The following is a 13,969-nucleotide window of genomic DNA, read 5'->3' as shown; positions in this document are numbered from 1 at the left end:
TCAAACTAGCCGAGCTTGTGGGTCATAGGAATAAATTGTTCAGCTCTATGCTGCCTCTTTACCATTAATGGGGCATAACTTGTTAACCCCAATAAGCCTAAAAGTAGGACCCCTATCTCATCTCTACATTGGTATAGCATAGGTTCTCTGTCCATCCATAGAGCTAACCATATTACCTTACTAGCAGTAAGTCCTTGTAATAAACATTTTTACTCGTTTTAAGTTCTTACCTCTGGCCAAGTGCACTGATAGAATTTTCTAATCAAACTCTGAGTGTGGAGATAAAGTTTGGTAAAGGCACTTTTCTTGCATTCAAAATGGCTCTTTATCCATGCATATAATAAAGTTATACAACTTATGAAACGTGTATTGTCCATTTACCTATAAAAACTCAGAGATCTGATAGTTTTTTACCAAGATAACTGGTGAAGGGTTACAACCTCTTTTAATTTATTCAAATAGATCCACCACTTCTATCTCATTGTGTCCTAAGACCTTAGGGAATATGACCAACCTATATATAGCTCAGAGCAAATGCATTCATTCCCTGGTCATCATCCGAATGCTTGATAATGAAATCCTGAAAAACTTCTCATAGAATACCTTTGTGATCACCTTTCTCTTGAATGTATGAATCTAGAGTCTTATTTCTCACCCCTAGCATCTGACTTAGCTTCCTATGACTCCCTGATTTGTGTTTCTACATGTATGTTCTGTCGGATACAATAGATGCATACCCATTAGAGTTGAGTACTCCTCAATTGTTAGTACTAGATCAACCTCATTAAAGATAAAACACCAGTATAAGGGATGCCAAAACTGTATCATTACTTTGATGAACGAGTAGTCAACCTCTACTGACAAGAGATATGCTATATGTCTAAACTTCTCACAAAAAGCCTCCTGCCTCTAAGGGGTCATATCATTCTATGTGTCTGATAGGTTTTTCAAGTTATTATGTTTGAAGAGTAAGTGGACTTCTCTTGATAGTGTAGGGATGTGATCAAGTGGTAAACAATCTCCTTCTTCTAATTACCTCTTTTTCGATTCAATCTTCACCTCTATGGGAGAATCATATTTGAATAGCATAGATGAGGCACAAACTTGACATTCTGTGAAATCCATGAGGACTTTTTTAAAATAGTTTTGGGGTAAAAATACTATGCAATCTGTGAATATGTTCATGAATGTGTGCAAAAAGATATAAAAGAAGACAAAAAAATTAGTTAGTCATTTCAATAAAATATAGGAAAAACATAACAGCATGACCCACAATTTTAAATTATCTACAAAGGGTGGGAAAATAAGGCTCTATCTACGGTTAGGCTTTTAAAGTCAACTATATATGGTTTGGGCCATTTTTAAAAAGCTCTCAAATTATTCCCTGCATCATGGTCTATTATAAACTAGTAAGGCACCCTAATCATCACCCATCATAGGCTCCAAACCAAAAGGGTTCAATCTGAGTGAGAGTGTTTTATAAGCCCATACGGAGACATGAAATCTCACGAGGCATAGGTATTTCACTCCCTCCTAAAGGTAGAGCCCAGGTGGAGGGCTTATGTTATGCACATACAAGTGAATGACAAATATAATAAGCATATATTTAGGCAAATATAAATACTGAATAGTAAGGCAGACAAATAAACAATAATAAAGCAGAGATAAACAATGAAAAGAAGTAGTTTTAAATTTGTTAGACAAGGTCTGGATAATAAGAAATCTTTTACTGGCTTGAATCTCCATAATCTCCATAGTGGAATCGTCAAACTGTCATAACGTATAGATCTGTGAACCTACCACTAGACTTGGAATGAAAGGAGTCGTCACCAATCTTTTTTGGTTAGGTGTGATTTGCCACCTAATTGAAGCTAATCTGTAAAACAAAGGTTAGGTTCGGAAGTCGATTGCTCATGGGGAGTTATAGCACCTCTAAAATGCCCATCCAATGGATGGCACAGGTTTGATTTCAAATTATCCAAGCCTTGGTCATTTTTTATAATTTACCAGATAATTTATGAATTTTATTAGGACAGTAAACCCTTGCAAAACTTTTGTTCATTTATTTATTATTTTGAAACGTTATCTTCAAGAAAATTTTTTTGAAAATTTTTTTTAAAGTATATTTTTTCAAAAAAAGACATCAGTGGTAGAAGTAATTGTTTTATTTTTTTAAACAAAAAATAATAAAATAAAGAAAAAGGGTTAGAAATAAAATAAAATCAAAAAATAAAATTAAAATAAAAAAATAAAAACTTACGATCGGGTCGGGTCAAGACGTAGGGCAGCACACGGGTCTTCGTGTCGACGCGCAGATCCTAGCTTGCCCGAAATGACATCATGTAAAGGTGGTATATAAGGTATGCTTTAGCATTTTTTCCTCAAAAATCTAGAGCCTCTTTCTCTCTACACCCCAAAACCTCTAACCTTTCTCTAGAAAAATTATCGAAAAGTTCAATCGAAAACTGAAAACCCACAGATTTCTGGAAACTTCGTCAAAAAATTCAATCGAAAACTGGAAAACCCATCAGTTTCTGAAAACCTACTAGATTCTGGAAATTTCTTTGAAATCTCACCAGAAACTTCAATCTTTGCCGAAAAATTCAATCAAAAAATTCATCCTTTACTGGAAAATTTGAAAAAATCCAAAAAAATCTCTACATTGTCCTGAACCCTCCCTGAACCTCTTGCAACTTTAGGATCACCTTAAAACCCAGAATCTCAAATTAACTACAAAATCCTAAGACCACATTCCAAAATCTTTCTGCCCGAGAATTTCCCAAACCTACTTTTAGTAATTTTCACTATGTTTTTCTGTCTATCTTCTATTCTTATTTGTTAGAGACAGTTCAATTTATAGGCATCTCTAGGATTGATTTTAGAAAATCGACAAAATCAATCCCAGGCTCGAATCCTAGGATTAAATTCTGTCCTAGCGAGATTTTAGGTCCAAAATCTTAGCAATCACATTAAAACTTTGACCATGTTGGATTCTGATTCTGATTTCCACTCACGTGTAAATTGGATTCGAAAAGGAAAGTAGCAAAAAAAGGGAAAAAAAGAAAGAGACCAGAAAAGAAAAAATAAATAATAATAATAATAATAATAAAATGTTTAATTGAACCAAAATGGGCTAAGATGAGCCTGAACCAAGACGGACCTGACCAAATTAAGCTTAATTGGGTCCTGACCAAAATGGGCCCGATTGGGTTCGACTTAAATAAGTCCAACTGGGCTTTGATTAGAATGTGCTCAATTGGGTCTAGATCAAAATGTGCATAATTAGGTCCGAACTAAATGGGCCTAATTAGGCCTGATCAAAATGGACCCAATTGGGATTAGACAAAAATGGATGTTTACAAATGGCTGTTAGGTTTTTGGTTTAAAGAAGTTGAGAAAAGTTTGATTTTCTTAGGATAGAAGAGGAATGAGTTTTAAAAAAAAAACTTTATAACTATTTTTTTAAAAAGCAATATTAGGTCAACCCGCCGTCTCGTGACCTAGTAACCTAACTCGATGCACTTGTTTTGACTTAACCTACTCACTCGAAAGCACTTGGCCCACACTTGTTAGACCTGTTTGTATCTCAACTCAACACAGATTGGGTTCAGACCTCAACCCATTTGCCTTGGCCTCTTTCATAGAATTGGGTTTGAATCAAACTCAAGATAAATTCAATGTAATCCACTTAGTTACTTGTTTATTTTGTATGCATTTTTTAATAGATATATCTATTTAATTACTTTACTATTGGTAATGAATATATATATTTAAAAAATATATTAAATGGTTAAGATGATAATTTCAATTTTCTTGTGTAAATATATTAATTTCACCATAAACTTGATAAAATAAAATAAAAAAAGGTGAAATTCTTCCGATGGTGGGATTTCAAAGTCTAAGTAATAATTTTCGAGAATTTCTTAGGTGAGAAAAGTCTTCTAAAAATTACAAAAATATTAGAATGTTTAGAAGTTCTTTTCAATACAAAAATTCTCACTTTTTTCTTTTTCCTTAATTTGAATAATTATCTTAAAAGAAATAAAAAAAGATGAAAGATTTTTGTTGCAATAAGAAAAGTTAAGGGAATTATATTTTAAATATCACAATAAAACCACTTTCATTAATGGCAAGATAAAACATATAGTTAATAGGTATAGTTTTTAAAATGAGCGCTGTAAGAGTGCTAATCTTTCTCCACATTTAACTGCACTCCCGAAACCGACTTTGTTTTCATAGACCCAAAATTTATCTTTTAAATAAATTTTAATTAATTTTAAAATTGTATTAAAATGATAAGTTTTTTAAGTAGTCAATCACACCTGGTTAAAAAAAATGATGGTGACTCCCCGATTTTGATTTTTTTTCCTTAAAATTTTCATTTGGTAGTCTCCGAAACCATTACAACAGCTTGGTGATTCCACTGAAGATGTAATTTTTTTAGAGTCAGATCAAATTTAATTATGTATTATCTTTAATTTTAATTTAGTGGTCTTAATTGGCATTTAACTTTAATTTCTTTGGTTTTGATTTTGCTTTTTTAAAATAAAAATAATAATAAAAGAGAAAGATCACTTGCATTTCATTTTAATTATATCATTTATTCGATTATTACTTTATGTTTTGTATTTACTATTCTTAATAAATTGTAAGGCATTTAAGATTAGGGTTCAATGTTATGTTCTCTCATTCTCACACGTAACATTCATATCATGCATGAGTTTTATATTCGTGCTAGGAAGGAGTAGAGTACATAAACTCTAGTAAAGTGATAACCTTTGCAATGGTAAGTGAAAAACTCTCATTCAAATTAAACCATTTTAGATTGTAGTCTATAATGGGTGAAACTCAGGGTACCTTACTAGTCCCGCATGTACGCTAGTAAAAAAATAATTTGAGAAACTTTTATATGCGTATAAATCTAAACTAAGCATATAACAAGCCATAAGGGCCAACCTTAGGTAAAGCCATGTTGATCCTTTTTTGTTGAACCTACCGAATAAGGACACATGAGGAACATTCTGATACAATTTATATTTAAGGGTAATAATAATGCAAAAAAGACTAAAGTTTTGAAAAAAAAATAAAAAAATCCTTTCAATAAATTTTATTTTCACATACTGTTTGATTCATCTATCATTTGTCCAAAATTTGCAACTTCGAATTTTTTTTTAAAAAAAATTTCTTGTATTTTTCAACAATCAAAATAAACAAAAAAAAATAATTTCAAAAAAAAGTTTTTCTTAATCTCTTTGTTTAGTGGCCAAACAATAAAAGCAAAAATGTAAAGAAAAAATCCTTGAATTTTAGTCATTTTATATACTTTTTTTCATGAGAAATTTTTTCTTGAGATTTTATTTCTTTCAACAAAAAAAAAAAAGAAAAAAGAAAGAAAGAAAATTTTGATTTTGAATATTATTTTACTCTTTGTATTTTATTTTTTCCTTTTTGCGTTCATTTTTATCATGTTTCGCATTTGAAAATAATAAAGTCGTACATATATTTCATTATATGCACATCTGAATGGAAATGTCAATTTTATTAAATTTGCATAGAACATGCATTCCATTTTGTATAAACATATCGTATCATGATATGATATATAAATACATTTTATTAAGCATTCAACTTAAAACTAATTAGTAGTAAGTCATTGGGTCTAACTTAAATATAAGACTATACGATATTGAAAATTTAATATATGTGAGATAACCTACTTTAATAGGCCGTCATTACGTGTAGGTGAAGATGAAAGAAGTCTATTACATGATAGATTAGAAAAAGGCAACAAAAATTTTTTTTGGCTCTGATACCATGTTATGGTTCCAACTTAAAACCAATTGACTGTAAGTGAAAGGGTCAAACTTAAATATAAAACTACAAGATACTGAAATTTTATTATATATGAAATAATTCACTTTAATAAGCCCCCATTACATGTAGGCAGAGATGGAAAAAGCCTATCACATGACAGATTTGGAAAAGGTAACAAAAGAAAATCCTGGCTCTGATACTATGCTATATTTATATAATTTTTATAATTTTTTTAGAACTGTTTAAAATTTTTATATTTGTTTGAATTGTTGTATAATTTTTAAAAAATTGTTTAAATTTTTTTAAAATATGCCATAGGCATGACGTGGCATTGATGATGTAGTACTAATTAAATTTTTTAAATGTGTCGGTATCTTATTGGATATTTATGTTACGTCAATAAAGTTGACTAATGGTGTTAATCAAAGGTATCAACATGATAATAATTTGAAAGTTCAAGTACATCAAGTACTCATGTGACAAAAAATTCTTTAAATACCAATATGATAAAAATTATAAAGTTCAAAGGTCAAATATATATTTAACCCTTAAAAATTCTTTTTGATACAAAAATTCTCACTTTTGTTCTTTTCCTTTAATTTGAATAATTTTTTAAAAGAAATAAAAATATAAAATATTTATAAAAATATGAATTTTTTAATAAATAAATTTATTTATGGATGATTTTATTGTTATGCAAACCATCTCCAAACCAAAATACTGAAAGGAAACGTTTCTTTAGTATTAAACTTCTAAAATTTGAACAGCTCGGAATACAGAAATCCTTATTGCAGGAATTTGCCCACCAATTATTTTCAATTATAAAGATCATTAAAATTTAAAATTAATGATAAGTTGCGATTTCACAACCGTGGCTTTGAGTATTTGGAAGATCACTTCAGGCTTTATCAGCTAGGGAAAAAACTCAGTCTTTATTTTTCGTTTGAATGAATATTAGTAGATTTAGATTACTTACTCCAGTACTAATATAAATTTTTAAGATCAATTTATCGATACTTAGTTTCACAAATCTTCAAAAGTTTATTTTTTATTCTAACCTTCGAATAGCTTCTTTGATTTTTTTAATCTATAAAATAGTTATTAAATTTGTTAACATATTTTCACACTCTAAGTCTTCATGTTCAGAGAGAATATTTTTTATTGGAGTAATTGAATTAATACTTCTTATTAGTTTTTACACGTATATTGCCTCTTTACATATCACATATTTCAGTCTTGTTAGTAATAAGTCTCTGATAGCATTTATATAAAAATTTTTTAAAAAATAAAATTTTATTTCAACTCTTATTAAAAATTAGATAACGACTATGAAAAGTAATACATTTGAATCCACTTAACTAGATTCAAATTCCAAAAACCAATCTGAAAAAGCAGGCACATTTCTCATTATTGTTTCTTCGAATTCCTGACACTTGGAACGCATTCATTTTTTAAGTGCGGTGCATTGCATTTCATAGAAAGTTCAGCTCATTGGTGGATCATAGAAGGGTGCCACTAAGAGTTTAAAAAAGATACTATGCTAAAGCAGCACCACTAGTTCATGTTTTAGACTTCTGATATGATCTTTTCAAATTAAAAAAAAAAAAAATGACCGATCACCTTTAGATATCAACTAGCTTTAGTTTTGACGTATGTATAATTTTGATCTTTAAAAGTTTATTTTAATAAATAATTTTTTGATATTATGATAATAATGATAGATATTAATAATTTAATTTTGATTTTTGGTCTAATATAAGTAAATTTTAATAATTTTTTATATAGTTTTGATAATAATGATAAATATTAATAATTTAATTTAAAATTTTATATTATAAGTAAATTTTGATTTTTTTTTTACATAATTTTGATTTTGATAATCTTTGATAAAATTTTGGAAACTTTCAATACAATTTTGATAACTTTCAATATCAGTTTGGTAATGTATAATACAATTTTAGTAATTATTGATTTAATTTTGATTTTTTTTATAAAAATTTGGGTAACCTTTTTATTTAATTTTAGTAATTTTTTGGTAACTTATGATATATTTTTAATAATTATTGGTACAATTTATGTCATCGTATATTTAACAATAGATTCTCGAAAGAAAATGTGGGTTTAATTCTAGAATGAAATAATTTTTTTTTTTACTTAATGACATTATTATTTTATTCAAATTTAGAATTTTTTCACTAAATTTTTTTCACTAAATAGGTTTACGATAGATTTATTCTAACCTCATAAGATGAAATTTGTAGCTTCATTTTTGCTAGTAACCAAAGTTCAATTCCTGATAACTTCATGTATAAAAAATTTATCAAAGATTGACAATTAAATTATCATTAATTTTACTATTAAATTATTAATGATATACTTCTATATCATTAAAGATTTACTACTAAATTAATATTAATGTACAATTAAATTATGAATGATTTATTACTAAGTTTTAAATGATTTACTATTAAATTTTTTATAATTTATTACTAAGTTATTGATGATTTATTATAAAATTATAACTAATTTATTATTAATTTATCGATGATTTACTATAAAGTTATTAATAATTAACTATTTCACTACTAAATTCTCGCTAATTTACAACTAAATTATCACTAATTTAATTTAAATTTGTTATATTATAAGTAAAATTTGATAACTTTTATATAATTTTGATTTTTGATAACTTTTAATAAAATTTTAATAACTTTTGATACAATTTTGCTAACTTTTAATATTAGTTTGGTAACTTAGAATATAACTTTAGTAATTTTTTATTTAATTTTGATAATTTTTTTTTATAAAATTGTGATAACCTTTCTATATAATTTTAATAAACTTTTGATAACTTATGATACACTTTTGGTAATTATTGATACAATTTATGTTATCATATATTTAATAATAGATTCTTGCAAGAGAGTGTGAGTTCAATTCTAGAATAAAATAATTTTCTTTTTACATGAAGACATCATTGTTTCATTCAAATTAAAAAATTTTTCATTAAATTTTTTTATTGAATGGGTTCATGGTAGATTTATCTTAGCTTCCCAAGATGAAATTTGTAGTTTCATTTTTGCTAATAACCAAGGTTTGATTCCTAATAACTTCATATATGAAAAATTTATCAAAGATTGACAATTAAATTATCATTGATTTTACTACTAAATTATTAATGATATACTACTAAATTATCAAAGATTTACTACTAAATTAACATTGATGTACAACTAATTCATGAATGATTTACAACTAAGTTTTTAATGATTTACTATTAAATTGTTGATGATTTATTACTAAAGTTACTGATGATTTATTATAAAGTTATAGCTAATTTATTACTAATTTATCGATGATTTACTATAAAGTTATCAATAATTAACTATTTCACTACTAAATTCTCACTGCTGATAATTGACAACTAAATTATTATTGATTTACAACTAAATTTTTAATGATTTATTATTAAGTTATCAATAATTTACATGTAAATTATCAATGATATATTATTATGTTATTATGCATTTACTTCTAGGTTATCATTGATTTAATACTTAGCTTTCAATTATTTATTACAAACCACATAGATTTATTACTAAATTAACTATGATTCTTTACCAAATTATAACTAATTTATATTAAATTATTCATAATTTACTATTAAGTTATCACTTAGTAATTATTAGATTATCAATGATTACTACTATTAAGTTATATTGATATACTTTTAAGTTTTCAATAATTAACTACAAAATTATCATTGATTTGCTACTTATTTATAATTTACTATTAAATTTATCAATTAATTATTGTTAAACTAAAATTGATTTACTATTAAGTTATCATTAATTTATTATTAAGTTATCATTGATTTATTATTAAGCTATTAATTATTAGCTATTAAGTTATCACTTTTTTTATTAACCTATCATTGATTTATTAATATATTATTATGCATTTATAACTGTCATAACGTCTAGATCCGGGAATCTATTGCTGAACATTGACTTAAGGAGTCGTCACCAATCTTTTTTTATCTAGGTGCGATTGGCCATCTAAGGAATCTATCATTTCAAGGAACACCTAAGTTTAAGGGTTCCTAAAAGAATAGGTTCGGGTCTACTAACCAGAATAGGGTTCAGAAATTCAATTACTTGTGAGGAAGGTTATAGTATCACGGACCTAAGAAAAGAGTCATGAATCTCACATCGACCATAATAAGAGGCTCATTGGGGTATATAAGGGTTCACACCACCTCCATCTTGTGAGGCGCCTTTTGTAGGACAAAACCGTGAGGCCAGGGGGCCAAAGTGGATAATACCTCACAAGGGTGTGAACCGTGGCAGAAAGGCTAATCTGGGATGCCGAAAGGGTGAATACCTGGGTCCCAGAGCCGCGCGGGTTCGAAGCTTGAGTCTCGACCCATGACAAGTGGTATCAAAGCTAGCCCTAAACCGTTCGATCGACGCCAAGCACCTCAAAGGAGGCAGGCAGGGTGGTCAGCCTCTGCGACGAGGGCGTCACGAGGTTGGGTGCGAGAGAATATCACGGACCTAAGGAAGAGTCCTAAGTCCCACATCGAACATAATAAGAGGATCACTGGGGTATATAAGGGTTCACACTATCTCCACCTTGTGAGGTGCCTTTTGTAAGACAAAACCGTGAGGCTAGAGGGTCAGAGCGGACAATAACTCACAAGGGTGTGAACCGTGACAAAAAGGCTAATCTGGGATGCCAAAAGGGTGAATGCCCGGGTCTCAGAGCCGCGCAAGTTTGGAGCTTGAGTCTCGACCCGTGACAATAGCATCCTCACAACGCCCATCGAAAGATGGTACCAACTTAATTTTGTGTTATCCAATAAGTCTTAAAAATTTACCAAGTAATTAATTATAAAAAATTATTCTCAATTGACTCTAATACTTTTAGCAGAAAATTAAAAAAATTTTCTTACCTCAAGAGTATGCAAGAAAACTATTGTTCACTTACAGAAGTTTCATCATCGAATTATTTAACATTAAAAAAAATTTAAGAAAATAAAAAAAAAGAAAAATAATGATTGCTTTTGTACAGAAAAAATTGATACTTTCAACTTTTCCCCAAAAATATTTTTTGAAACTTTAATTTTGAGAAAATTTGATACTTTCAACTTTTCCTCAAAAATTCACTTTTGAAAACTTATTTCTAAGAAAAATTGATACTTTCAACTTTTCTTCGAAAATATTTTTTTTAAAGTTTATTTTCAAGAAAAATTGATACTTTCAACTTTTCTTCAAAAATTTTTTTTGAAAATTTATTTTAAGAAAAATTGATACTTTCAATTTTTTCTCAAAAAATTTTTTTTTGAAAATTTATTTAAAAAAAAAATTGATACTTTCAAATTAAAAAAAAAACCTTTTTTTTTTTTACTGACTCTGAATTGTCAAAGGTTGAAGCGATTTCACCACCCGTTACCAAAGCCAGGCGCTCTATCCCATCAAAATCAGCATGCTCAATTGCAAGTATTCCCGCATCAGCGAAGAGTTCTTCAGGTAAATCAACTGCTTGTTAACAAAGCAGTTAATCCCATGTGCTATGATCTTTTGCACCTTTTCTCTCATTTTTTCCTTCTCAGCCCCTTTAATTTCAGCAACCTTAGACATTAAATCAACACGAACACGTGCACCATATATCTTCACTTTATCTGTATCCATTGCAGTATTTGCCACCAAAATCTTAGCATTTTCTATTCGTTTTGGTTGTTCAAGCCCTATTTTCTTGTCAAGAATGAATCCTTCATCTAAGAAAGAATCCTTCAATGATCCTTCAGGATTCTTGATAATTTGGATGGCCTCTAAATTTATGCTCCCCTTTAACCTCATAATAGCATCCACAGCTAGTTGTGCAAAATGCTCCTTATCCTGAGAGAGAATTTTGGAACTCAAAGTGGTCATTGTAATTTTCATCAAGTCTAACTTGAATTTCTCTGCATTCCCTTTGTTATCTACAACCCTCTGGAACAAAGCATTACGAGCACACTCGACTGTCATTCGATAACCTGAGATTATGGTCATGGGGTGAATCTTAGCAGCCACTAGCTTTTCTGCCTCCCTTAAAAGCTCTCCAGCCAAAACAACAATAGAAGCTGTCCCATCACCAACTTCATCATCTTGAATTTTTGAGATGTCGATCAAGACTTTTGCAGCTGGGTTGTCAATAGGCAGGGACTTTAAGATGGTAGCTCCATCATTTGTAACAGTGACTTCACGTCCTCTGCCGGTTGATTGTAAAATTTTATCCATTCCCTTTGGCCCAAGGGTTGTCTTAACCAAGTCAATAATTGCAATTGCCCCAACAAATAATGCCATTCTGGCCATTTCCCCCTTCTCGTCACTAGCATCATCTTTAAGAATTTTTTCAATCGCCGTGGAAAATAACAAGGACGAGAGTAGCTCGAGCCCTGATACTCAAAAGAAACCCTGATGCGCGATGTAGGTGGGATTTGTGATTCGGATCCTGTCGAGAACAGAAAATGGACACAGAGTTTTGCCTCTGTTTTCTGTGTTTCTCCGGTCGTTCCCGCATTCTGTTGCCGTCCTTCCTGCTCCGATCACCAAATAACGGTAGAACAGCTAGCCAGTGACACTGCTTAACCGACCTTGTGAGGTTTAACCTTCATTACGTCAGAGTCCTGCTTATTAAACCCAATGGCAGGACAGTTGAAATATTATCTTCTAACATAGCACCAAGACCCTCAGAATTGGATGTAAAATCTGAACTTGAACTTTTCGGCTTAACCACATTATCATGATCTGGACCATTAGGATCATAATCATCATCCTCTAGATCATCAGACCGAAGCTCCATTTGTCTTTCTAATGATTCAAAGGGCTCCTCTGTGCAGCTAATGCAAACTAAATAAATTGGTCCTTTCACAAGAAAGACTACCTGGTGTTTCCCAGCCTTCACCAATTTGACACGATCTCCCCCATTCTCTACGAAAGAAATAATAGCTTGAAGTGTTGCTGAAAAACCAACTAGCTTGTGTTCATCACCACATCTGGAATTTATTGGTTTGCCAGAATTACTCAAAATAAAGAAGTGCTTCTTCCGCTTCCTCCATGATATCGAAGCATCATCCTCATCGACGTGGCGTTGCGGTGCCAGGGCTGGGAGAAAATCAGAAATATTAGGCAGACCCAAAGTCTATTATTTCTGAGATGACGTGCCTAAACTTGGTGCCAACTGGGAGAAAATCAGAAATATTGGGCAGACCCAAAGTCTATTATTTCTGAGATGACGTACCTGAACTTGGTGCCAAGGCTGGCCCTAGCATCCCTCTCAACGTGCCACCCCATAACATATTGATAATCACATTCAATATCATTAAAAAAAAAAATTGCTCACTGACATTGACAGGCGATCCAGCCTTGCTGTATATATAGTTTCTCGTACTTCCTTACGGCGAAGCATATATACTTTGTCCAAAGTGATGTTGCTAAGCATCTTGAGTGTACATACCTTTCTTAACATCCTGCACTCAGGACCATAGGGGTTCCAAGCTATGTCACATCTGCCGTTTGCTCTGAGGGTAGTCACAAGCACGTCACGATTGGCAAATGCGATATCTTGGCCTTTAAGCACTTCTCGGGTCATGGATGGGGAGGTCACCCACCAAAGAGAGGCCTTAAGGGCCTAGTGGCGATGGGTGCTTCCCCCTTTGTTTTTGCTTCCCCCTTTCAGCTTGTAAATCACAATGATTTATAAAATCATTTTAATAGAGTTTCAGTTCAATTTCAATTAGTAATTCAATGTTAAAGATTAGCATCTAATTATGCTTTCTGATCATCATCAAGCTTAATCTCAATCTTTTTTTTTAAAAAAAAATAATCAAATAATAAAGATAGAAAAAGAAAATAAACAATAAGTAGACCATAAGATAAAACTTAAAAAATGATAAATATGAAATAAAAATTTGAAATAAAAATGAATAAAAATTTTTACAATCGAGCTTGGACTGATTTTAATTGATAACGGACCTCGGACAAAATGAGATATCTACAATAACAATAAAACTTGAAATTTAACAAATTCACTAATAATATAAGAGATAATTTTCCTTTTATATAACAACATTATTATTTCATTCAAATTTAGATTCCTTTACTAATTTTTT

General features: G+C 30.2%; 1 pseudogene; it reads right to left on the bottom strand.

Moving 5' to 3' along the window:
• Window positions 1-450: 450 nt before the first annotated feature.
• Window positions 451-12,490, bottom strand: LOC111310612 (T-complex protein 1 subunit beta-like; annotated as a pseudogene).
• Between the last annotated feature and the right edge of the window lie 1,479 nt (window positions 12,491-13,969).

The sequence above is a fragment of the Durio zibethinus genome, chromosome 1 (assembly GCF_047325235.1).
Source record: "Durio zibethinus cultivar Kanyao isolate XHJ-2024 chromosome 1, ASM4732523v1, whole genome shotgun sequence".
In the NCBI taxonomy this organism is placed as follows: Eukaryota; Viridiplantae; Streptophyta; class Magnoliopsida; order Malvales; family Malvaceae; genus Durio; species Durio zibethinus.
This window is presented reverse-complemented; position numbering and strand designations above follow the sequence as displayed.